The sequence below is a fragment of the Lynx canadensis genome, chromosome B3 (genome assembly GCF_007474595.2).
Source record: "Lynx canadensis isolate LIC74 chromosome B3, mLynCan4.pri.v2, whole genome shotgun sequence".
Classification (NCBI taxonomy): domain Eukaryota; kingdom Metazoa; phylum Chordata; class Mammalia; order Carnivora; family Felidae; genus Lynx; species Lynx canadensis.
This window is the reverse complement of record NC_044308.2, coordinates 45454340-45481185: the sequence shown is the minus strand read 5'-3', so window position 1 is coordinate 45481185 and position 26846 is coordinate 45454340. Positions and strand designations below refer to the sequence as shown.

Below are 26846 nucleotides of genomic sequence, written 5' to 3'. Positions count from 1 at the left end.
AGAATTTGCTTCTTGCTGTTTCTGCACCTTAGTGTACTGATCTTTTCTGCCTGGAATGTTCTATTTGCTTCATTTGATTGTCTTCATTTATGTTGCAAAGTTTAGTTTACACATCACTTCCTCTTGGTTTGACTATGGTGTTCCATCTTTGTGTTCTCAGAGCACTACTACACCACCCTGTTCCTTCCATGTTATAGTGTAAATACAGTATACCTACATTTATATATTTTTATTTATTTTGAACATGATGTGTTAGGGATACCTGTGGGACATTAAAGTGGAAATTACATATCCAGTAAAATAGCCATACGGGTCTAGATCAGTCCACACTGTCCAACAGAAGTATAATGTGAGCTACAGATGTAATTTTAAATTTTATAGTAGTTATATTTAAAAAGTAAAAGAAACAGGTGAAATGAACTTTAGTGGTATATTTTATTTAGCCCCAGGATTTCTCAACTGTACTATTGACATTTTTGGCCAGAAAATTCTTTGTTGTGGAGGGTTGTCCTGTGTATTGTAAGACGTTTAGCATCATCCCTGGCCTCTTGTTAGTAGAGGTCAGTAGCCATCCTTCCCCCAAGTTGTGAACACCGAAAATGTCTCCAGATATTGCTAAATATCCCCGGGGGGGCGGGGAGGGGACGACAAAATCATCCCTGCTTGAGAAACACTGATTTACCCCAATCTAACCAAGATATTATTTCAACATGTGATGAATATTAAAATTATTGAGATTTTTACAATTTTTTGTATTGTATCTTTGAATTGGATGTATATTTTTCACTTAATGTGCTTTTCAATTCATACTCACCACATTTCAAGTGCTCAATAGCTACATGGGGCCAGTGTCTACTTCCTTGAAGAGCACAGGTCAAGAGCTTGAAAAAAAGGTTAGGTCTGGAAATATCGTTCTGGAAGTACATGATTTTGAGAAGTCATGAGTCAATAACAATTGAAATCATGGCAGTAGATAAGATAGTCCAGGTAGAATTTTATGTTTAGAGCAAGAAAATAGGAGGACTGAGGAAAATTCCTACTCCAATGCTCTTCCAGTTTTCCCACAAAACCTGTGATCTTTTCTTTTTTTCTTTTTTAAAATATTTATTTTTGAGAGACAGAGAGAGCATGAGTGGAGGGGCAGAGAGAGAGAGAGAGAGAGAGAGAGAGAGAGAGAGAGGATCTGAAGTGGGTTCTTTGCACAGAGAGTCCGATGTGGGGCTGGAACCCAGGGACCTTGAGATCATGACCTGATCTGAAGTTGGGTACTTAACTGACTGAGTCACCCAGGTGCCACTATTATTATTATTTTAATATATTTCCTTCACACAACAGTATGGAGAACACAAGTGAACAAAAGAAAACATATTGAGAAAGATAGGTTGATAACAAAGGGAGGGAATTAATGTTTATTGAACACTTAATTGGTAAATAATGTTCACAACATTATATGAACTGTCTTATTTAATCTCACAATAACCCTTTGAGGTAAATAATGTTCTTTTTGTAAAGGAACAATTTTATTTTATTTTATTTTTTTGCTTAAGATGCCCTTTTATTTTCTTTTTAAATTGAAGTGTAACTAACGTTTTCTTTCTTTTCTTTTCTTTTTTTGGAAAGATTTATAAAGGTATAATGAATCCGAATGCTGTTAATTGGCATCATCAGGATTTGAAAGGAAGTCTGTCTGACTGATTCTAAAGCCTATATTCTCCTTCCGTACATCCTCCTGATGCACGTAATGAAGCAATTGCTATCTACTGATTTTCATAAAATAATTAAGAAGGCGTAGGTGATTGTACAGTCAGTTCCCAGGATATGTTACCACTTTTGGTGTGATTCTGGAAGCAAATTCACCCTAAGATCGGGGTGCTATGATCTTTATGTCATTAGCGAGTATGATTTGGGTATCATTTTTTGTGTGTGACAGTAAACCGTGTTTTCGTTTAAATGTACTGTAAATGTAGTCAATAATTCTGTGGTTAATTGTACTTTTCAGTTACGAAAAAAATTAGCCAATAAATAGTATTTTGCTTAAATGTAGAATACAATCACCAAGGAAAATAAAATAACGAGCTTCATGAAATCGTTAGGCTTCGCTAACAGACTTCGTAAAGCAAGTACAAAGGGGGAGGGCTGAGGAAGAGGGGGCGGGACATTGAGAAACATGAATCTGAGCAAGCGCAGAAACAGATATTAATGGAGGCGTGAAGACTACTGCTCCCTCACTTTCCGAACTGTCGTAAAGACCCTGAGTGTCGTGCTCGCTCGGTAGAGGAGGGATTGGTTAGGCGGCGGCAGCGGCGGCGGCGGCAGGAGAACAGCAGCAGTGGCGGCGACGGTGGCGAGGTGTTCGGTCTGCACAGCACAGAAACGCCCGCAGCTTCAGGGAAGGAGTTCTTGTGGGATCAAATCAGGCGTTCTGAACCCAGGCCGGGTGAACTGGGCCGAACCAGGCGCTGCCGCCCGTACGGTTTGGTGGCGGTGACAGACGCAGCTCTTGACTATAGGGGCCTATTAGGCCGAGATCTGAAAGCCCAGATCACTGGCTCTCGACGCATCCTCTTCCCCTCTTCCATCTGCTGTCTTCCTTCCTGGGCCAGTGATTCCCGGACTCTGGGAAAAGGGTAGCTAATGATTAAGGTGAGGGGGCTAGGGGGGAGGGGATCGATTGGAGGCCGCGCGTGCGCGCAACGGGGGAGGGGCCGGCCTGGAGGGGAGAAAGAGGAAGGGCTGCGGCCGCGGAAGGCTGGGGTCGGCGACCGGCCGGTTACTGCTGGCTCCATAGTGACTTAGGGTCTGGGTCTTCGCAGGAGAATTAATTGTGTTTGAGCAAAGCATTCGTCTACAGACACACCCACACCCCACAGTAAGGGAGTGTGGGTGAGGGGATTTCTTTTCCTCTTTGGACTCTCCCTAGAGTCTAGGAAGGGGACTGAGGACTGAGGCGTGGGAGTGCGATTTGACAATGGAGTGATGAAGGTAACCCGCACCGGGGGTGTTGGAGGGCGCTAAGTCAGCCCTGACGGTTAGGGAGTTGCCGTCTTATGTGATCAAGGAAACGTCCGCGGAACAGCAGAAATACAGACGCGTCAGATTTTTGTGTAGAGTTGGTTTGGTCATTAGAAAAGAAGCTGTATATTTTATTATTGTCTTTAGGTAATTTGTCAGAGGCAATGGCAAGGCTGTAGTGGAAATATCTGTTCTGTACTGTAGAAATAGAGGTTTGTCACCATAGCTTTTAAATAGGCTATAATAGATCTTTACAGATACTTCTTAACGCAAGTCCCAAGTTTTAGTGCTTAAAAATACCAGGAAGTATATAGGGTATTCATTTAATTTGTTCATGTTCGTACTGTGAGGTGACTCCATTGTATTGTGTGCTTTCCTGTTTCTTGATTTATGTGCAGTATGAATTTAGAACTCTCTGGAGTGGTCAGGTGCCAGCTGACATAGACTTCATTTTATAGTTGTTTGAGCTTTTGAACCCGACTTAATACAAACTTTATTTTACTTGCTATTTTTATGTTTAATTTTCTTGTATTAGGGACCTCTTCAGTCGAAAAGAACAGCCTGGGGAAAATATAAGCTGAGGTCCCCTTTGCTTTCCCATTTTGTGTGTGTGTGTGTGTGTGTGTGTGTGTGTGTGTTTGCTTTCAAACGTTAGAATGTGATTTCGATATTACATGGAAGTTCTGTAATACTATTTTTACTCAGCTTTATTATGGTGAAGATCTACATTTTGATGGTTTGTTACTATATGTTTTTTAGTAAATATTTTCATGTCAATATAAACTGTTGCTTTTCATACTAAACAGTAGTCTTTGGTTGTGTTTGTGAGATAAAACGGGATGAGAAAGAGGCCCTCTTACTCTGAAAACAATCCTTAATTTTTTTTAAAGCCTTGAATTATTTTACTTTTGTCCATTTCTTCTCATTAACCTTGGACACATGACATTTTTCCCCTGCTCATTTGTTTGCCATCTAAGATTCAGAGTAGTATTCTAAAAGCTGGTGACGATGTTTGTGAATTCGTCTGAACAATATTTTAAGAAAAACTGGGAAGAGTGGAGACTCTCCTTGTTCACAGGGATGGTGGATCTTATATATGTGGCTCTTTACTTATTTTTTAAGTAATTGCTACACCCAGTGTGGGGCTCGAACTTAGAACACCCAGGTAAAGAGTCCCATGCTCCACCAACTGAGCCAGGCAGGTGTCCCGTTATTTTCATTTTAAAATTTAAAGTGGGATTAAAAACTCTTGAGTCATGCCAGTTAAATTTTTTAGACATTTTATTATTTTGCCAAAGAGGGGTTTCTGTAACATGCTTTATTTACTTAGAGCATAGTTATATGTGTCTTGTTTTAACTTTTCCCTCTGTGAGCTAGGACTTCAATAGGAAGAAAAAAAGTGACAACATTAAAAATGATAGTAATTAAAGTATGTTAGTAACTTGACATTAGCATTCTATGGGTGACATTATCTTATGAAAGAGTATAAGGCTGGAGATAGGAGATCTGGATTTTAGATCTAGCTTTGCTTGCTATTCATTAGATAGGTGACTTTATTGATAACCATCCTTGGCTTCTGATCTCTTTGAATTGTTAAATGAGAAGTGTGGGATGGTTTTCTAGGTTTCTCTAGGTCCCAATTTAATGATTCATATTTTTAGTTAGGTGTTTTTGGTACTTATTGGTGTATTCATTATGATTCAATTCCTAGAAAGAAGTGCTATACTGAGAGTTAAATTCCTTCATGTTTATATTAGGTGAGAAAAAAAAAAGAAAAAAACCCAGGAGGCAGCCATGTTTGTTGTTCTAGATAATACTTCTCTCCCGTTGTAGATATTATATATGATTTAATAGCTCTCATATGATACTAAGAGATGAAATTTGTTCTATTTCTGGTAATGCTCTTTAAATCATCCTGAATAATTTTTCTTTCAGAAACCTGTAATCGTTCATTTAAAGTCCAGAATTGCGTTTGAATGCCTTACACCTCTGTTCTTTCTTTCCTGATCCCACCGATTCTTGGTAACAGCTGACCCAGGTTTCTACAGGTATTCAATTCATATCATTACACGTGGAGTGAGCTACAAATGTTTAAAAACAAATACTAAATTGAGCTTACATTTTAAATAAGGGTACTGAGTTACTGGTTACTCAGTATGTATTTATTGAATGTCTCATGTTCTCAGTATTGTTTTTGGTCTCCAGTGAGGAAGGCACTTTGCCTTCAGGGAGTTGTCATTCTACTGTGGGAAACATAATAAACAGAATAGTTTGAGGTAGTGGTGAGTGCCATGAAGAAAATAAGACCATGTAATGAAGAATGAGTGGAAGTGGAGCTGTACTGTGGATTGAGTGGTTAGGGAGGGCCTAACTTCTTTTTAGAGGTGATGAGTTGTGATCATTTACTAAAAAGAATCAGCCATACTGATAATTTTGAGCAATCTTGCAGATAGAGGGAACAGCAAAGGCATTGGATTGTGTTTGATTCTGGAGAATCTACAAGTGTATGTTGTTTGGTTTGTGTGTTAGGCTTTTCCATAATTGCTGACAGACGATGTTAAAAATATTTTATGTGTAGCAACCAAATGTAATGTGTTGACCTTGTTTAAATCCTCACTCAAATCAATTGTAGGAAATCCTTTTTGGAACACTTTGGGGGAAATATGAATGTGAATGGATATCATATATCAAGGATATTAGATATTAAGGAATTATGTTAATTTTGTTAGGGATGATAATGACATTATGTAAACATTCATTGATGATTCTTGCCTCTGTTGATCTTTACTTTGATGGTTGCAGAATGCTTATTTCAAACTCTACCATCTCTAATCAATAGGCTGTTGTATGGAAGAAGCACTATTTTATCTATTATCAATATGAACCTATCTACTTCGTGTTTTATTCAATGGATTATAAATCCATTACTGCCTTTACTTATTTTGATGCTCAAATTATCCCACGTTTGTCCAGTGAGAGCCTCTCCACCCTGGCTCCTGTGTTTTTTGACATACATAATTTTTTATGAATACCGTATTTCCTTTCTCTCTGGCACAACAAGAAGTTCAAGCTCATCTTATATCTTTCCTGTCTCAGTCTTGGAATCTCTAAGGAGCCCTGGTTCCTTTTAGTGGGGAGTCCAATTTGCTTTTGAGTTTTCTGTTTAATTTTTTTTTAACATTTATTTATTTTTGAGAGAGAGAGAGAGAGAGAGAGAGAGAAACAGAGCATGAGTGGGGGAGGGGCAGAGAGAAAGGGAGACACAGAATCCAAAGCAGGCTCCAGGCTCTGAGCTGTCAGCATAGAGCCTGATGCAGGGCTTGAACTCACAGACCACAAGATCATGACCCGAGCTGAAGTCACTCAACCCATTGAGCCACCCAGGCATCCTTGAGTTTTCTGTTTATACATAGAAATAATCTCTTATTTCCTGGATCAGGACATCCTCTGAGAAACCTAAACTTAGATGTTGATAGTGGGTTTATATTTCTATGAAGATTTTATTTATGAAGTAAATAAATGTAGTAATTTATTATATTTGCCATAAAACACTGTATTATTTTTCTATTTTTTAAAATAAATAAGTTCTGATTTGATCTTAATTATGATCAAATGAAATAGAAAAAATAAAATATTATTTTACTTTGTGTTACATTTCATATGTTGAGGGTTTAATCACTTAACTGTTAAAAATGACAAGGTGTAGGGGTGCCTGGGTGGCTCTGTTGGTTGGGCATCCGACTTCGGCTCAGGTCATGATCTTGCAGTTCGTGGGTTCGAGGCCTGTGTCGGGCTCTGTGCTGACAACTTCCTCGGGCCTGCTTCGGATTCTGTGTCTCCCTCTCTCTGCCTCTTCCCTGCTCATCCTCTCTCTTGAAGAATAAATAAGCATTAAAAAAAAAAATTAAAAATGACAAGGTGTGCATACCTCATTGTTTTTAACTAAGTCATCAGACATTCTTGTCTGAAGGAAATTGTTGCTTTTTAACTAGCCTTTTATTTTATTGATTGATTATTATTTTTTTTAATGTTTATTTATTTTTGACAGAGAAAGAGACAGCATGAGCCGGGGAGGGGCAGAGAGAGAGGGAGACACAGAATCTGAAGCAGGCACCAGACTCTGAACTGTTAGCACAGATCCAACGTGGGGCTCAAACTCAGACCACGAGATCATGACTGAAGTCAGACGCTGAACCGACTGAGCCACCCAGGCGCCCCTTAACTAGCTTTTTAAATGAGATTTTTAATTATAATATAGAATAATGTTTCAAATATGAGTGGAAATACATGGACATTTTTCTGGATATTGTTACAAGGTATGTCTCACAGCCATTTTCTCACCTGTGTGTGGGTATTTGCTTTATTTATTTATTTTTTAACCCTGATTTGTAAGTATTTTTCCAGACAGTATTTTGGGCTTTTTTGTTTTTTAAAACAAGTTCTGGCCAGTTTTATTTAAGGAAAATTTTGTGTGATTTGCTGTTCACCAGTCTGTTCTGGCATGCTTCTAATGATACCAGAATCACCTGGGTCAATGATAGCCAGTGTGCATACTTTGCAGTATTTCCCACATGCTGTGCCCAGTTCAGTGTTATTGCCACTCTAGTGATAGACACCAGTTTTGGCCAAACATGGTGTAATAATCTATTTCAGATTTCCTCAAGGCTGGGCAGTTGTTGGCGAGGATCATCAGTTTTGTTTTGCCATGTCCGATCATGTTCAGCTGCTTGTACCCCAGTACATACTTCCACTTTTTGTAAGTAGTTGGAGACTAGAGGTAATTGACTCCAGTGACTTTTTTTTTTGTCTTCTTTGCAGCCACCATCTTCCTGCCTTAGGTGAGGGATGGCCCCAAGCAGGAGCAGCCACCAAGATACCAGACAATAATTTGAATGGTTTTTAACCAGTTAATTTTTGAGGCAATTAATATATGTACATGGTTTAAAAATTTTTTTAATGTTTGTTTATTTTTGAGAGAGAGTCAGAGCGTGAGTGGGGGAGGGGCAGAGAGAGGAAGACACAGAATCAGGCGCCAGGCTCTGAGCTGTCAGCACAGCGGGTCCAAATCCACAAACTGTGAGATCATTACCCGAGCTGAAGTCGAACTCCTAAGAGGTTTTTTGTTTTGTTTTTTTTCTGGTATTACTATCATATTTCTTATAGTATGCTTACATATCTGCTTAGTTACTTTTGATGTCAGTGATTTTGTTGTCTTTTAAAAAATATATTTAAGTTTTAAAGATAAAAGCAATACACAGGGTGCCAAATTCATAAGATACGAAGGGTATACACAGAAAAATAAATTTTCTTGCCATCCCTCTTCTTTTCCCTGAAGATCTATCTCCTCTTACTATTTTATATGTATACAGCACAGCAGTATGGCCTCTTGTGGGGAGGTCTGCAAGTGTTTCAGCAAATTGGCTGGGTTGAATGAAACTATTTGATAATAGTAAGTTCTTCTTCACTACTTAACTATGTTGGCATTTGCAGTGATAGTACAAACAGTGATGGGCAAAACTGGTGGCCCTGCAGTGCATATTAAGACCGTGGCTAAAACTGTACTAATAGTCATCATAGTTTTCATTACTACACATTTACAAAGCCAGTTTCATTTAAGAATGAAAACCATGAAAAAAACAAAAATAAAACCAGTTTCTTTTAACAAAGTTCTTTATAAAGCAGTAAAACCTGTTTTATTAATCTTGACCCTTGAGTACATGTCTTTTTAATATTTTTTTTCTTTTTAATATTTCATGTGATAAAATGAGAATGTTGTAAGGCACTTTTGCTTCATCCCAAATTATGCTTGTCTTGAAGAAAAGTACTTGTGTGATTGAGTTGCAGGATGAACTAGCAAACTTAGTTGCTTTTTTTTAATGGAACTGTATTTTTACTTGAAAGAATGAAAACTGTAGTTACTTAAACTTGGGTATTTGTGTATGTTTTCTCAAAAATAAATGAAGTGAGGGAAAACAACTGACAGAAATTATTGCCAAGATAAAATTAAGGCTTTCAAGCAAAAATTAGAATTTTGGAATGCATATCTGCCACTATATGAGTTTGGCAGCTTCTTAGGACCTTTTTGATGAAATTGATGGTGATATTAACAAAATGTGTATAAAATGACTATTATATAATGAAATGTGTCAGTGTTTGGAAGATATGCATAACTTTGTGGACCAACTTTTCTAATGACCTGTGCATGATATTACAAAATCATGTATGTGTGAAAGATCTATTTAAGTGCAAGATAAATCAATAGATATTTAATGAAATGATAAGAAGTTTCATTGATAAGTTATCAGATTCAGCATTACAAGTAACCTTTACAAAATTATAATTACTAAGTTTTGTTTTGGGTTAATATCAAAGAATAGTGTATACACTTATCTGACAAAGTTATTAAAGATACTCTTTTTTTTTTTTGAAGTTTATTTATTTTTAAAAGAGTGTGAGCAGGGTGGTGGGGGGCAGAGAGAGAGGCAGAGAGAGAGAATCCTAAGCAAGCTCTGTGCTGCTAGCTGTGGAGCCTGATGTGGGGCTCAAACCCACGAATTTCTAGATCATGACCCGAGCCAAAATCAAGAGTCAGATGGTTAACCTGCTGAGCCACCCAGGTGCCCCAAGATATTCTTCTCTTTTAAGTACATATTTGTGTGAAGCTGGGTTTCTTTTTTTTTTTTTTTTTTATGTTTATATTTATTTTTGAGAGAGAGATAGACAGAGAGGAGGGTGAGTGGGGGAGGGGCAGAGAGAGGGAGACACAGAATCCAAAGCAGGCTTCAGGCTCTGAGCTGTCAGCACAGAGCCCAATGCGGGGCTCATACTCATGGACCATGAGATCATGACCTGAGCTGAAGTCAGACGCTCAGCCGACTGAGCCACCCAGGCGCCCAAAAGCTGGATTTCTTATTAGATAGGATACAGAAGCAGATTTAAGAATCCAAGTTTCTTCTATTAAGTCAGACATTAAAGAGATTAGCACAAATGTGAAATAGTACTACTCTTTAACTTTTTTGAAGAGATAAGATGTTACTTAATATTAGCATGTAATAGACTTAATATTGCTGTTTTTAAAAAATAAATTTTTAAGCATTAATTTTATTTTCTAATATTGTATTAAATATAACCTAGAATTTAAAGTTTTGGGAGATTCTCAATTATTTTTAAGAGTCTAAAGGGGTTCACAAGTCAGAATGTTTGAGCCTTGCTGTGCCAGTTATCTTCTTATGGAAAAGAAATCCACACTTCTTTCTTCACCCTTTCTTTTGATATAGTTGTGTCACAACTTTAGGTTATTTTAAGTAATAACTCAACACGTATTTATTGAATACCAACTCTGTGTTCTAAGCTTTGGGGCACATAATAATGGTGAAAACAAAGACTAGGCTCTATTGGGAAAACAAGTAAATTTTACATATGGTGATTATGGCAATAACTGAGCTGGTAAAAGAAGACAGGAGTGAGGTTAACTTTTTAAATGTAAGATGATTGGGGATGGTGTCAAGGACAAGGAAACATTTTTAGCACAGACTGAAAGGAAACAAGTGAGATCCTTGTGGCTATCTGGGGGACAAGCATTTCGGGCAGATTAAATAGCATAGCATACTTGGCCTGCTCAAGGAAAAGCCAAGAAGCTGTTGTGACTGGAGTGGAGTGGATGAGGAGAATGGTGATTTCTGAGGATGGAGGTAGCAAGGGCTTATGTCCTTCAGTTTTAAGAAATATTTTTGTGTTAGTTTTCATGACATCTTAGTCATTTTTTTTTTTTTCCCTGTTCTCTTTTGGGAGTTGTTGTCAGATAAGATTTTGTTGCTCTTTCTTGTTGTTAGCTCCTTTTCTTTTTTGGTGAATTAAAATATTTTTTCATTTAGTGGGGATTGCAAGGAAATTTGAGAGAAAGCTACATGTATAATTTACCATGTTTAAACAAAATGTGAACTTTTGTTTTTGATAAATACCAGTAGCAAGTTACATTGTTGATACGGAAATTGGCTCTTCTCAACTCTTAGTGGTAGAATCATGTTTAAATATGTGAAAAAGTACACATGTAAATAGGTTCATTTTACAAAGTCTAAGTCTACTTTAACAACTGTGTTCTTTAATAGAAAGTAGTCATTAAGTGAAGAAAATCATGTGATGTAATACTTTTATTACAGAACATCTGCAGAGTGTCACAGATTTGATTGTATTTTCTGTGAAATCACATTTCTTTAAAGAACTGTATATAGTACCAGATAAAAATGGCTATTTTATGGAATCTTATACAGCCATAAAAAAGGGATGAGATTTTGCCACTTGTGACAACATGGATTGATCTAGAGGATGTTATGCTAAGTGAAATAAGTCAAAGAAAGACAAATACCATATGATTTCACTTATATGTAGAATCTAAAAAATAAAACAAATGAATAAAGAAAAAGCAGAATCAGGCCTATAAGTAAAGAGAACAAACTGGTGGTTGCCAGAGGGGAGAGGTGGGGATGGACAAAATGGGTGAAGGGGAGTGGGAGATACAGGCTTCCAGTTATAGAATGAATAAGTCATAGGAATAAAAGGTACAGAATAGGGAATATAGTCAATGGTATTATATAGCATCATATGACAGATGGCAGCATCTTGTGGTGAACATAGCATAACACAGAGAGATTGAATCACTATGTTGTACGCCTGCAACTAATGTTACATTGTCAACTATACTTAAAAAGTTTTTTGGGGGGCGCCTGGGTGGCTCAGCCGGTTAAGCGTCCGACTTCGGCTCAGGTCATGATCTCACGGTCCGTGAGTTCGAGCCCCGCGTCGGGCTCTGTGCTGACAGCTCAAAGCCTGGAGCCTGCTTCAGATTCTGTGTCTCCCTCTCTCTCTGACCCTCCCCCATTCATGCTCTGTCTCTCTCTGTCTCAAGAATAAACATTAAAAAAAAAAAAAAAGATTTTTGGTCATAATAAAATGAAAAGAGGAGGAATAGGTCAAACACAGACTGCTTTACCTCTATAAATCTGAGAGAATATGTAGAGAATTTTGGTTAAAAAAAAACAATAGCGAACCATCTTTTTTTTTTTTTTTTTTAATTTTTAATGTTTATTTACTTTTGAGAGCGAGAGAGAGAGAGAGAGAGTGAGGGAGAGAGAGGGTGTGCAAGCCAGGGAAGGGCAGAGAGAGAGGGAGTCACAGAATCTGAAGCAGGCTCCAGGTTCTGAGCTGTCAGCACAGAGCCTGATATGGGGCTTGAACTCATGAACCTCGAGATCATGACCTGAGCCAAAGTCAGACGCTTAACCGACTGAGCCACCCAGGTGCCCCTAACCATCTTATTTTCATAACCACCTTCCTGCCTGCCATTCCTCTGATTTGCCTTTATCCTTATTCTCCACTTGAGGTCTTTTTTTTTTTTTTTTAATTTTTTTTTAACGTTTTATTTATTTTTGAGACAGGGAGAGACAGAGCATGAACAGGGGAGGGTCAGAGAGAGGGAGACACAGAATCCGAAACAGGCTCCAGGCTCTGAGCTGTCAGCACAGAGCCCGACGCGGGGCTCGAACTCATGGACCATGAGATCATGACCTGAGCTGAAGTCGGCCGCTTAACCTACTGAGCCACCCAGGTGCCCCCCCCTTTTTTTTTTTTTTTCTACTTTTTAAATGTTTTATTTATTTTAGAGAGAGAGAGGAGACAGAGTACGAATGGGGGAGGGGCAGAGAGAGAGGGAGACACAGAATCAGAGGCAGGCTTCAGGCTCTGAGTTGTCAGCACAGAGCCCAACGTGGGGCTTGAACTCATGAACCTCGAGATCATGACCTGAGCCAAAGTCAGATGCTTAATTGACTGAGCCACCCAGGCACCCCTCAGTTACTCCATTTTAACAGACCTTTAGCATTCTCCCACTGTGGAGGCTAAGTTCCAAAAATCTCCAAGGAAAATAGAAGAAATTGTGGCTGAGTAACATAATCTTATATAAAAATAATGTCATTGGAACCAGAGTCATGAGTGAACATATGAAAGCGTGCATAACTATATATTTAATTTTTAAAATGTGAAAGACCAAAACCAGCAACTTCTGTCAGAATTAAGATCCAGATGTGTGTGTTAGACTTTGAGCAAGTTGCCTTTCTATAATCCTTAGTTCCTTTGAGATAATAGTTTTTAGTGAGGATAAAATGAAATAAAAGCATGGCACGTGGTTCCTTAACAGACCTTACCTGATCTGGCCCTTGACCATCTCTGATCCTTCTTGTGTACCATTTTTCTTTCCTCCCCTCCCCTTCTTTCTGTTGTTTGTTAGGCCTCTTCCTGCCACATGATCTTTCTTTTATTGTTTCCTCTGCTAGGAATGCTCTTCCTTTAGCACTGTGTGCTGTGGCTGACTGGTGGCTTCTTCCTTCTCATATTTCAGGTCTTTAGCTTCTTAGTGAGGAGCCCACTGATGGTCAGCTTTTCCTCTTTGTTTTATTTTCTTAATAGCACAAATTTCTCTCTAAAATTACCATGATTGTCTACTTGTGCCTTGTTTGTCCTCATTTGCATCTAATTTTCATGAAAGCAAAGACTTTCTATATCCTGCTCATGGCTGCTGATCCCAGTGCCTGCAACAGTGGCCACATTATAATAGACTCTCAATAAATACTTGTTGAATGAAAATAGTAAACTGAATAAATGGTAGCTAATATATTATCAATGGTAGTATATCTTCTAAAATATTAATAAGCTACTGTAAAATTAATTTCTGTTGCCTAGTTAACGTTTCCAGATTCTGATCTGATCCCAGGGGCTTGGATGGAAAAAGTTTGGATCACCTAACTTGTATTTACCCTGTGATTTGCCATCACAGAGTACATCATTCTTTTTAAACTCTTGAAATGACCCATTTTATTCCCATGTGAATGAATATTTTTCTTCACAAATAGTAGTTCTAGATAGCAGTTCTAAGGCCTGGACTTAATTTCAGTCATCTTCCTTTATCTTGAACAAGCTTCAATTTAAAATATTTTTTCTTTTCAGGGTGCCTGGGTGGCTCAGTTGGTTAAGTGTCCTACTCTTGATTTCCATTTGGGTCATGATCTCATGGTTTGTGAGTTAGAGTCCCACGTAGGGCTCTGCTCTGAAAGCCTGTGTGCACATGCTTTCCTGATTGTTCTCTCTCCCAAAAATAAATACTTAAAAAATTTTTTTTTCTTTTCTTTCCTGTCATTTTTATTAATCTTCAGTTGCTCTTTTTTCTGATTATCTCTAACAGGAAGAACTCATATATATACTGAAACCAAAATTCTAAAGATTGCCCATAAAGTATATAAGTAAATGTGTCTAGACTAGACTTACATGTATGGAAATCCACATTGGGGTTAAGATTACTATATTTATCCAGAATGTGAGATTTTTGGGGGATGGAATAGTATCTTAACTATCTTCTTAATTATGACCTTGAGCAGTGGCTAGTAGCAAAACAGCCAAAAAGGGTTTGTTGAATAAGGTGGCTGACATTAGCATAGAGGATCGTGAATCCTTGGTTTCTCCATACTAGTATCCTCAGTTGTCTAATAGGCTTGCTATTTTAGTTCTCGCCACTAGGATTTTCACTTTGCTGTCAGAATACACAGACCCAAGGTAGGCAAAAATGTCCGTCAAAATAACCTTGGAAATCCCTAAAGTTGGCCATAAAATATAGACATACAGTCTCTTAGAGTCCAGTGTATCCTGTTTTTCCTTTAGTATTGGAACAAATCACATTTCATTGTTAAACACTAGAAGAAGTAGTAGGCTGTGTTTATGGTTCATGTTGTGGGAAAAATAAATGGCTCTCAACATTAGAATCTGACAGCACAGTAAAATGTTTATATCACTAGAGGCACATGGGAAGTGAGACCAACTAGAGAATGGTAAAATTTTATCTTTCTTGTGTTCATTTGGGTATATAATTATTGAGCAGAATTGCAAGCATAATCTACATGGTTTAAATTATTTTTTCGTTGTTTTCATATTGTTGAATTCACATTAAGGGTGTGCTCTCTACCCAGAGGTGTTTTTCCTAATCCAGTTTTCAGTATGCCTTTACCTTCAATCATTAGAATGTAAGTAACTCTGTTTTTTCTCCTTATGACTCTTAGTTCTTTAGAACATGTTCTTAATATCCTCCAGCTTACATATTTTGACCCAAATGATACAGGAAGAGCAAAAACAAATTTTGTTTAATAAACTTGTTGGACTTTATCCGAGGAGAAATTGTTTCCTTGGGCAGTTTTGCTCACCACATTAGATCCTACATTCTCAGCCAGCTGCCATCTTTCCTAATCTAGTTTTTTGTTTCATTTGTATTTATTTTGTTACCCCACCCTTTGGGTGCTTTAACAGTTCAGGGGTTTTTGTTTTGTTTTTTAATGTTTTCTTACTTATTTTGAGAGAGAGAGAAAGTGCAAGTGGGAGGAGGGGCAGAGAGAGAGGGAGAGAGAATTCCAAGCAGGCTTTGTGCTGTCAGCATGGAGTGACATCTCCGTCTCATGGTTATGAGATCATGAGCTGAGCCTGGGCTGAGCTGAAACCAAGAGTTTGACTCTTAACAGTCTGAGCCACCCAGGTGCCCCCAGGGTTTTGATATGATCTTCAAGAGGAATTGAGGTTCATTTGAATAACATAGACTAACTTGAGGTGGGTGTACCTAAGAGGATTAAAGGCCTACCCCCCTCTCCCCCTCAAAAAAAGAAAGAGAGAAAACGGGAAGCTTGTGGATTTTTTTTTTTGCCAGGATGATTTTTTTTTTTTTTTAATGTTTATTTACTTTTGAGAGAGAGAGACAGAGGCATGAGCGGCGGAGGGCAGAGAGAGACACACACACAGTGTGAAGCACGCTCGAGGTTCTGAGCTGTCAGCACAGAGCCTGATATGGGGTTTGAACTCATGAACTTCGAGATCATGACCTGAGCCAAAGTCAGACGCTTAACCGACTGAGCCACCCAGGTGCCCCTAACCATCTTATTTTCATAACCACCTTCCTGCCTGCCATTCCTCTGATTTGCCTTTATCCTTATTCTCCACTTGAGGTCTTTTTTTTTTTTTTTTAATTTTTAAATGTTTTATTTATTTTAGAGAGAGAGAGGAGACAGAGTACGAATGGGGGAGGGGCAGAGAGAGAGGGAGACACTGAATCAGAGGCAGGCTCCGGGCTCTGAGTTGTCAGCACAGAGCCCAACATGGGGCTTGAACTCATGAACCTCGAGATCATGACCTGAGCTGAAGTTGGACACTTAACCGACTGAGCCACCCAGGCTCCCCTGCCAGGATGATTTCTAAAAGCTAGGTGACTCTTCACCTTTAAAAATAATAATAAATGCCAGCGTGTGCATACATTATTTTGTTTAAAATTTACAAGAACCCTTTAAGGTAAATATTTCCATTTTTCAGATGAGGAGATTTAGGCATACAGTGGTTAGTAACAGTAGTAATGGAGTTGAAGGGATTTAAGTTAGTAGGTTTTGACTCACCTGAGAAAGGGATTCTAAAATTCAGGGGCTTAACTAGTATTTCTGTATTGCCTTTAAGGAAGACATGAGGTATATTTTTATTTCCAGTGGGCATGGTCTTTGTCAGAAGAGAGAAGGATGGTGATACTTTATTTGGTTGGTGTGATGGGCGTGCTTAATTTCTCTGCATATTCCAGATTTTCTATAGGGAACATCTTAAAAAATTTTTTTTCAATGTTTGTTTTCAAGACAAAGACAGAGACAGAGAGACAGAGAGAGGGGGAGGGGCAGAGAGGAGACAGAATCCATAGCAGGCTCCAGGCTCTGAGAGCCTGATGCAGGGCTCGAACCCACAGACTGCGAGATCATGGTCTGAGCTGAAGTCAGACGCTTAACTGACAGCCATCCAGGGGCCCCTAAGTTTTTTTTAATGTTTACTTTTGAGATGGGGTGAGGGGCAGAGAGAGATATAGGGAACATATTTTAGAAATCAATTTAAGTATAATTTATTTATAATGTAAGGCATATATTTTTACTCTACCGTTCAATGAGTTTTGGTAAATGTATATATCCATGTAGCCAAAACTCCAATCAGGATATAAAATAATTCTATCACCTTAGAAAGTTTTTTCTTGCTCCTCTGTCATCATTCACCCCATCTCTTGCCATAGGCAACCACTGATTTGATGTTTGACGTTACGAATCAATTTGTTCTAGAGCTTTTTCTGTTTGGCTTCTTTTGCTCATCATGTTTTCCTTCTAGCATTTTGTTTTGGAAAATTTCAAACATAAAAGTTGAAAGAATCGTACAGTGAACACCCATTTCCCCATCACCTACATTCTGTAATTAATGGTTTGCTGTTTTTTGTTTTATCACCTGTCCATCTATTCATTCTTCTAACCATCTTTCAGTCATGCTTACTGGTTGGTGGTTTGTTTTTATGATTTATTTATTCATGAGTTTATGAGTTTATAAGTTTGTTTTGTGAGAGAGCGAGTGACCCAGCAGGGGTGGAGTGCAGAGAGAGAGAGAGAGAGAGAGAGAGAGAGAGAATTCCAAACAGGTTCTGTGCTGTTCTGTTACTGTGCTGCCACCACAGAGCCTACTGTGGGGCTTGATCCCACAACTGTGAGATCATGATCTGAGCCGAAATCAAGAGTCAACACACTAAGTCACCCAGGCGCCCCTGTTATGTGTTTTAAAGTAAATTGCTGAAATCAGTGCTTTTTTTTTTTTAATTTTTTTTAATGTTTATTTATTTTTGAGAGACAGAGTGTGAGCAGGGGAGGGGCAGAGAGAGAGAGAAAGACAGAATCTGAAGAGGCTCCTGGCTCTGACCTGTCAGCACAGAGCCTGACGCGGAGCTTGAACTATGAGCTGTGAGATCATGACCTGAGCCGAAGTAGGATGCTTAAACTGATTGAGCCACCCAGGTGCCCCTAGATATCAGTGCATCTTATCCCCAAACAAATTCAGCTTCCATATCATTAACTAAACTTGAATATTCGTTTAATTCTTTGTTTTTATAGTAAAATTTACATACAGTGAAATGCATAAATTTTAAGTGTATGATTTAAGTTTTGCTAAAAGTTTGTTTGTGAACCCAAATCCTTATGAAGAAATAGAACACCAACACTTCAGAAAGTTCCCTCATGTACCCCCTACTCAGTTGTTTCTCCTACCCTTTAATCCTTTGTAGAACACAACCAGTTTTAATTTGCCTTTACCTTAGATTGGATTGGACTATTCTATAACTTTATATATATGGAATTATATACTTTATATCTAATTTATTTCCCTTAGCAGGATGTTTTTGAGATTTACCCATAATATTACTTGTATCAGTGGTTCATTCTGTTACTGTCATTGTTGCTGCAGTTTGGTATTTATATATCATAATTTTTTTATATATCCTTGTTGATTTTTATATATCCTAGTTTTATATATCCTTGTTGATCCGTTTTTTCCCCAAATTTTTGGTTGTTATGAGTAAAGCTATGAACATTTACATACAAATTTTTTTTGTATACCTATGTTTTCAAACCTAGGTGTGAAATTACTAGATCATAGGTTAGATGTATGTGTGACTTTATTAGAAGCTACCAAAGATCTGTACGTGGAGTTCCATTTGTGCCACATCCTTGTTAACCTTTGGTGGTTTTGGTCTAAAAAATTTAGCCTTTTATTGGGTGTGTAGTTTTATCTCATTGCGGTTTTAATTTGCATTTTCCTGATGACTGAAGATATCAAGCATTTTTTCATGTACTCATTGTCCATGTGTATATCTTTTGACAAATTTTTTTTGGGTGGGCTTCTCTTAAGATGAAAGAGTTTTGCATATATTCAACTTATGTGTACGTATTTATATACATACAAATTACACTTATGTAAATGGTTTTTTTTTTAATTTTTTGTATTTAGCTTGTTACCTTGCTTTTTTGTTTTAATGGTGCTTTTTTGTTTTCTTAATGGTATCTGTGAAGAGCAGATTTTCAGTTTGATGAAATTTAGTATTTCAATTTATTTTAAGTGTATTTATTTTGAGAGAGAGAGCACAAGCAGCGAGGGGCAGAGAGAGAGAGAGAGAGAGAGAGAGAGAGAGAGAGAGAGAGAATGAATCCCAAGTAGGCTCTGCACTGTCAGCACAGAGCCTGACACGGGACTTGAACCTATGAACTGTGAGATCATGATCTAAGTCAAAATCAAGAGTCCGTCGCTTAACCGACTGGGCCACTGCACTTGTAATTTATCAATTTATAAAAATTGAGTGGTGCTGTTTGTATTCTATGAGACCTTTGTTCATGGTATGATGACATTTATCTTTTGCTATGTTTCTTTTAGAAATTTAAGGTTTAGCTTATTTTTTTCCTGAATTTGTTTTTTGAGAGAGAGAGAGAAAGCACATGCGCATGCACACACATGCATGCAAACAAGGAGGGGAGGGGCAGAGAGAGAGGGAGACACAGAATCTGAATCAGGCTTCAGGCTCTGAGTTGTTGGCACAGCGTTCAGCAAGGCTCGAACCCACAAATCGTCAGATCATGACCTGAGCTGAAGTCAGATGTTTGACTGAGCCACCCAGGGGCCCCTAAGGTTTAGTTTTTAGGTCTAAGTCTGTCATCCATTTTTTTTTTTTAAGTTTATTTATACATTTTGAGAGAGAGGGAGAGTGATTGCGTGCATGCGTGCCCATGTGAGTGGAGGAGGAGCAGAAAGGGAGAGAGAGAGATTCCCAAGCAGGCTCTGCTCTGTCAGTGCAAACCCTGACTTGGGGCTCTATCGCTCAAACCATAAGATCATGACCTGAACCAAAATCAAGAGTCAAATGCTTAACCGACTGAGCCACCCAGACACCCCAGTCTGTGATTCCCTTTGAGTTAATTTTTGTGTCTGGTGTGAGGTGTAGAGGTTAAGTTTTTTCCACATGGTTCACCAGTTTTTCCACCACCATTTGTTGAAAACTGTATTCCTTTGCTAGTATCTTGGCACCCTTATTGAAAATCATTTGATGACATGTATGAGTCTATTTCTGGACTCTCCAGTCTATCCTTATGTCACTACCACCCTGTTTTGTTACAGTTAGGTTTTAATCCATCATCTTGCTGTTTGTTTTCTATTTCTCCCATCTGTTCTGTATTTTGTTTTCCTTCTCATGTCTCCTCTTTCGGGATTGAGGTTTTTTTTGTTTGTTTTGTTTTTTTGTTTTCTGTTTTTTGTTTTTTAGTTTTTTGGCATTTTTTTTTTTTTTTTTTTTTTTTTGGTGTGTGTGTTATATTTTGTTTTCACTTTTGGTTTATTAGCCAAACTTGTTTTATTTTTTATCTTTTGTGGTTGCTCTGGGGTTTATGCTCTACATCTTTAACTTTTCACTTTTTGTCTTCAAGGAATAATGGACTATTTCACATGATATAAAAACTTAACACAGTCTACTTCTCTTTGCTCCCCTCCTATGCTTTTTGTTATTGTCATACATTTTACTTTTATGTGTTATTAGTTTTGGGAAGATTTCCTCAAATTTAGGGTTATATTTAGAGAATAATTTTTACAAGGGTATCTCTATGACAAAAGATGCTAGTAGAACTTGCTTTATTCTATTTAACTTTTACAAAAGTCAGTGGGTGGTGATGATTTGTGAAAAAAAGTCTTGAAAATTTGATAAATTCAGACTAGAAAACTTTCATATGAGTCTGAAAAAAGATGGTTGTATCATTTACTCTTTTTATAGAACTAGACAGAGAACTTGGAGCATTTGTGAATGAATATCTCTGAATATTACCCAGTTATTGACTTTAGGCAAATTATTCAGGTAAAAACAGACAAGCAAAATACCCCTTTATGTCTTTATCTGTATATAAGCTAAATTTAGTGGCAGTATTTTACATTTATTTATTTTTAATGATTTCGGTAATTATTCTAAGCTTTTATTTTCAGGTCTCAATTTTGTCACTCAATTTGTATGTAATACACTTTTCAGCTTTTTTTTCCTTTTTTTGTGTTTTTAAAAATTTTAATTTTATTTATTTTTAATTTAAATCCAAGTTTGTTAACATATAGTGTAATAATAATTAATAGAATTTAGTGATTCATCACTTACGTATAATACCCAGTGCTCATCCTAACAAGTGTCCACTTAAAAAAAATTTTTTTTTAATGTTTATTTGTTTTTGAGAGAGAAAGAGAGCACCAGAGCGTGAGTGGGCGAGGGACAGAGAGAGAGGGAGACACAGAATCTGAAGCAGGCTCCAGGCACTGAGCTGTCAGCACAGAGCCCGATGTGGAGCCCAAACCCATGAACTGTGGGATCATGATTTGAGCTGAAGTCGGATACTTAACTGACTGAACCACCCAGGTGTCCCCCAACAAGTGTCCTCCTTAATGCCTCTCACTCCTTTAGCCCTCCCCTCCACTCAAGACCCCTCCAGCAACCCTCAGCTTGTTCTCTGTATATAAGAGCCTCACATGGTTTGTCTCCCTCTATTTTTATATTATTTTTGCTTCCCTTCTTTTATGTCCATCTGTTTTGTATCTTAGATTCCACATATGAGTGAAATCATATAGTATTTGTCTTTCTCTGGATGGCTTATTTTGCTTAGCATAATACACTTTAGTTCCTTCCACGTTGCTGCAGATAGCAAGATTTCATTCTTTTTGATCGCTGAGTAATACTCTGTTGTATATATATACCATATCTTTATCCATTCATCCGTTGATGGACATTTGGGCTCTTTCCATACTTTGGCTATTGTTGATAGTACTGCTGTAAACATTAGGGTGCATGTGCCCTTCAAATCATCACTCCTGTATCTTTTGGATAAATACCCGGTAGTGCAGTTGCTGGGTCATTGGGTAGTGCCATTTTTAATTTTTTGAGAAGCCTCTAGACTCTTTTCCAGAGTGGCTACACCAGTTTGCATTCCCACTAGCAGTGCAAAAGGGTTCCTCTTTCTCTGCATCCTCACCAACATCTTTTGTTGCCTGAGTTGTTAATTTTATCCATTCTGACAGGTGTGAGGTGGTATCTCATTGTGATTTTGATTTGTATTTCCCTGAGGATGAGTGATATTGAGCAGTTTTTTTTATGGGTCTCTTAGCCGTCTGGATGTCTTCTTTGGAAAAGTGTGTATTCATGTCTTTTGCCCGTTTCTTCACTGGATTATTTGGTTTTTGGGTGTTGATTTTGATAAGTTCTTTATAGATTTTGGATACTAACCCTTTATCTGATATGTCATTTGCAGGTATCTTCTCCCATTCGGTTGGTTGCCTTTTAGTTTTGCTGATTGTTTCCTTTGCCGTGCAGAAGCTTTTTATCTTGACTGAGGTCCTCATAGTTCATTTTTGCTTTTGTTTCCCTTGCCTCTGGAGACATGTCAAGTAAGAAATTGCTGCAGCCGAGGTCAAAGAGGTTTTTGCCTACTTTCTCCTAGGATTTTGATGGCTTCCTGTATTATGTTTAGGTCTTTAATCTATTTTGAGTTTATTTTTGTGTGTGGTCTAAGAAAGTGGTCCAGGTTCATTCTCCAAGTCACTGTCCAGTTCTTCCAACACCACTTGCTGAAGAGATGTCTTTATTCCATTGTATATTCTTTCCTGCTTTGTCAGAGATTAGTTGGCCATATGTTTGTGGGTCCATTTTTGGGTTCTGTATTCTGTTCTATTGATCTAAGTGTCTGTTTTTGTGCCAGTACTGTACTGTCTTGATGATTACAGCTTTGTATTACATCCTGAAGTGGAATTGTGATGCCTCCAGCTTTGATTTTTGTTTTCAACATTACTTTGTCTGTTCCAGGTCTTTTCTGATTTCATACAAATTTTAGGATTGTTTATTCTAGCTCTGTGAAGAATGCTGGTGTTATTTTGATGGGGATTACATTAAATATCTAGATTGCTTTGGATAGTATCGACATTTTAACAATATTTGTTCTTCCAATCCATCTTCTTCAATTGATTTCATAAGCTTTCTATACTTTTCAGTGTATAGATTTTTCACCTCCTTGATTAGGTTTATTCCTAGGGATATTACGGTTTTTGGTGCAATTGTAAATGGGATCGGTTCCTTGATTTCTCTTTCTGTTGCTTCATTATTGGTGTATAGGAATGCAGTCGCTTTCTCTAAACTGACTTTATATCTGAAACTTTGCTGAATTCATGTATCAGCTCTAGTAGTTTTTCGGTGGAGTCTTTTGGGTTTTCCACACAGAGTATCCTGCCGTCTGTGAAGAGTAAAAGTTTGACTTCCTCCTTGCTCATTTGGATGCCTTTTATTTCTTTGTGTTGTCTGATTGTTGAGGCTAGGATTTCCAACACTATGTTGAATAACAGTGGTGAGAGTGGACGTCCTTATGTTCCTGACCTTAGGGGGAAAGCTGTCAGTTTACCAGTGAGGATGATATTAGTGCGTTTTTTGTATATGGCTTTTATGATCCTGAGGTGTGATCCTTCTATCCCTCCTTTCTTAATGGTTTGTATCAAGAAGGGATGCTGTATTTTGTCAAATGCTTTTTTTGCATCTATTGAGAGAATCATGTAGTTCTTATCCTTTCTTTTATTAGTGTGATGTATGTATCCTTTCTCTTATTAGTGTGATGTATCACATTGATAGATTTGCAGATATTGGAACCAGCCTTGCATCCCAGGAATAAATCCCACTTGATCATGGTGAATAATTCTTTTCATGTATTGTTGGATCCAGTTTGCTGGTATCTTGTTGAGAATTTTTGCATCCATGTTCATCAGGGAAATTGGTCTATAGTTTTCCTTTTCAGTGGGGTCTTTGTCTGGTTTTGGAATCAAGGTAATGTTGGCCTCATAGAATGAGTGGAAGTTTTCATTCCATTTTTGTTTTTTGGAACAGCTTCAAAAGAATAGGTGTTAACTCTTTAAATGTTTGGTAGAATTCCCCTGGAAAGCCATCTGGCCCTGGACTCTTGTTTGTTGGGAGATTTTTGATTACTGATTCAGTTTCTGTACTGGTTATGGGTCTGTTCAGATTTCCTATTTCTTCCTGTTTCCGGAATTTGCCCATTTCTTCCAGATTGCCCAATTTGTTGGCATTGCTTTTCAGCTTTGTGTCAGTTGGGAATATAGTGAATATTCCACTTATGTCTTCACATGAAACCATGGCTAAAAACAAATTTTGGAATGCATGTTGTTGGCTCATTTTATATTGCTGATTATTGATACATTTCTTGACAAGTTTTGGGATTAATCTTTATTCTGTTTTAGCTTTCTATTATGGCTTATAGTTCCCTCACAACTGAAAGGTCACTGAAGGTGAGACTGCTGCCTGATGTGAGAGGGAGGGAGTTTAGTGTTCATGTTCAAGATTAAAGGAGAATATAGGGTTCTAGGTACTGTGGATTCTTCCCTGTATTATTAAATTGAAACAAATTCTGGGGGAAACTTGGTAATTATCTGGACCTTTGTTTAGTCATTCTTAATGCTGAAAAATATCTCAAGAAGTCATTTTATTTTTCCTTTTTCTTCCTAACAATAATTCTAGACAAATAGTTGAAATAGAATGACATTTTTGAAGATTAGATGTTGTTTATCAGAACATCATATGTTGTCTCTCAGAAAACTGGTTTTGTACATTTGTAGGTGTACTTCATCATTAAATATGTGTTTTATTCAGAGAACCTCTGCCATGGAAAACAGGGTGATCAAGTCTTATTTCTTCCCACTTCACTCTTTTTCCTTTTATTCTTCCTAGAAAACCTTCCCTGGTGTACATACCCTCCCCTTTAGAACTGAATTAGGCTCTACTCCAATTTGTTTCAGTGCATACCTTTATTATAACACTTACTGTATTTTAATTACCTACTGATATGTTTCCCTAACTGCTAGACTCCAACTTGTTAAGGACAAGATTATGTCTTATTCATTTTTCTATTTAGAATATTTGGGACAGTCTGGCATATTTAAAATACTAAGGAAGTGTTTATTGTATGGTGTGTAACTTTGATAGGGCTGCTATGACAAAGTATTTCAGACTGGGTGGCTTGAGCAACATAAATCTATTTTCTCCCAGTTCTGTCGACTAGAAGTCCAAGAATAGGTGTGGTCAGGTTGGTTACTCCTGAAGTCTGTCTCCTTGGTTTGCAGATGACCACCCACCTTCCTGCTGTATCTTCACATGGTCTTTTCCCTGAGTCTCTGTGTGTGTCCACATTTCCTTTTCTTGTAAATTATACCAGTCAAATTGGATTAGAGCCCACCATATAACTTTATTTAATCTTAACTACCTCTTTAAAGACCCTATTTATACTCTTATTCATGGTATTGGGGGTTAGGCTTTCAGCATATGAATTGGGGGGAGATGCACAGTTAGATCCATAACACATGGATAGTTTTATTTGGCCTACATTCCAGCTAATGGTGATTTCTTTCTTTCTTTTTTTAAGTGTTTTTATTTTGAGAGAGAGAGAGCGAGCAGAAGAGGGGCAGAGAGAGAGGGAGACAGAATCCCAAGCAGGCTTCACTCTGTCAGCACAGAGTTTCATGCGGGGCTCAAACCCACAGACTGTGAGATCATGACCTGAGCTGAAGTCAGGAGTCAGGCACTTAACTGACTGAGCCACCCAGGGGCCCCTAATGGTGATTTCTTATGGGCCAATACCAAATCAAGGTTGTCAAAGTTGGAACCACAGGTTTCCTAGCTTGTATAAGGAAAAGGTGGCTTAATTTTAGTGTTTTGTCTTAATTCCCACTTAGGTAATTATATTTAATGATTAAGATCCTATAACTTTTAGTGCTTTGCAGTGTACTCCCTTACTGTACTCATTTAATAATAGGTTTTCTTTATGTCAGAAAATATTTTTTTTTATGTCACAAAATATTGATAAAACATACATACATTTACACACATACCCGGGAACATGTGTGCTTTGTGTACATATTGGCTATGAAAGCATGATTGCTGAACATTTTAGCCCAGGAAACACATGTTTATTTGCCCAATTCCCAGTGGTAGTTTGGAAAGAATTCAGTAACTTCTCTATAGAAATGCCATGAATTATACATAATTTCCCAGTTTATGCAGATTCATGCCTTGCTATCCCAGTGGGGTGACCAGACAGTTGTAAGCTTTTTCTTTTTACATGGTAGTTCCAGCTTTAGATTTCCCTCCCTCTACCTCCCCAGCAGTCCAGTGTAAGATTTTTGGAGATGTTTTTGGCAGTGGTGAGGGGCTGGTGAAGTTGGAAAGCAGAGTAAGCTCCATCTTCACTCATTTGTCTCTTCCCTTTTTAAGGGATTTCCTTGGGAGAAATTTGTATATAATGCCCTAGTGCCCTTCCCTTTAAAAATAATAGAGCTTTTATTTTACAGTAGTTTTACATTTACAGAAAAGTTGCAAAGATAGTACAAAGAATTTGTTATGTACCCTTCACCCATTTTCCTTTATTGTTAACATCTTACCTATCATACATCTGTCACAACCAAGAAACCGACATTGGTACATTACTGTTAACTAAACTCCAGATATTATTTGAATGTAGTCTCCTCTGGTCTCACAGTTTCTCAGTTCTCATTGTTTTTTTATGATCTTAACAGTTTTGAAGAGTGTTCATCAGGTATTTTGTAGAATGTCCCTCAATTTGAGGTTGTCTGATGTTTTACTCATTGGTTTCACTGGGGGTGTGGGTTATGTAGAAGAGCCCCACAGAGGTGAAGTTCCCTTGTTAGCAGCATGATTTACGGTATTAACCTTGATCATCTGGCCGGGGTAATATTTGCTGCATCGTAGTTATTCTTCTTAGTCCTTTCTTTGGAATCAAGTCGGGAGCAAGTCACTAAAGGGAGAGGAGTTAAGCTCTACCCCCTTCCTGGAAGGTATGCATTTACATAAGTCATTTGGAATTCTTCTATAAGGAAGTTTTGTCTCT

General features: G+C 37.8%; 1 protein-coding gene across 5 annotated transcripts in view; it reads left to right on the top strand.

Moving 5' to 3' along the window:
- The first annotated feature begins 2258 nt into the window (after window positions 1–2258).
- RNF111 (ring finger protein 111) overlaps window positions 2259–26846 on the top strand; it is a 99279-nt gene continuing 74691 nt past the window's right edge. For 3 of the 5 annotated variants that reach the window (XM_030318076.2, XM_030318074.2, XM_030318072.2), the window contains exon 1: window positions 2268–2643. The gene's annotated coding sequence lies outside the window, so the exon portion shown is untranslated. Of the gene's footprint in view, window positions 2644–4947; window positions 5061–26846 lie in introns of all 5 variants that reach the window. The other 2 variants (XM_030318073.1, XM_030318075.2) reach the window with 2 other exon arrangements.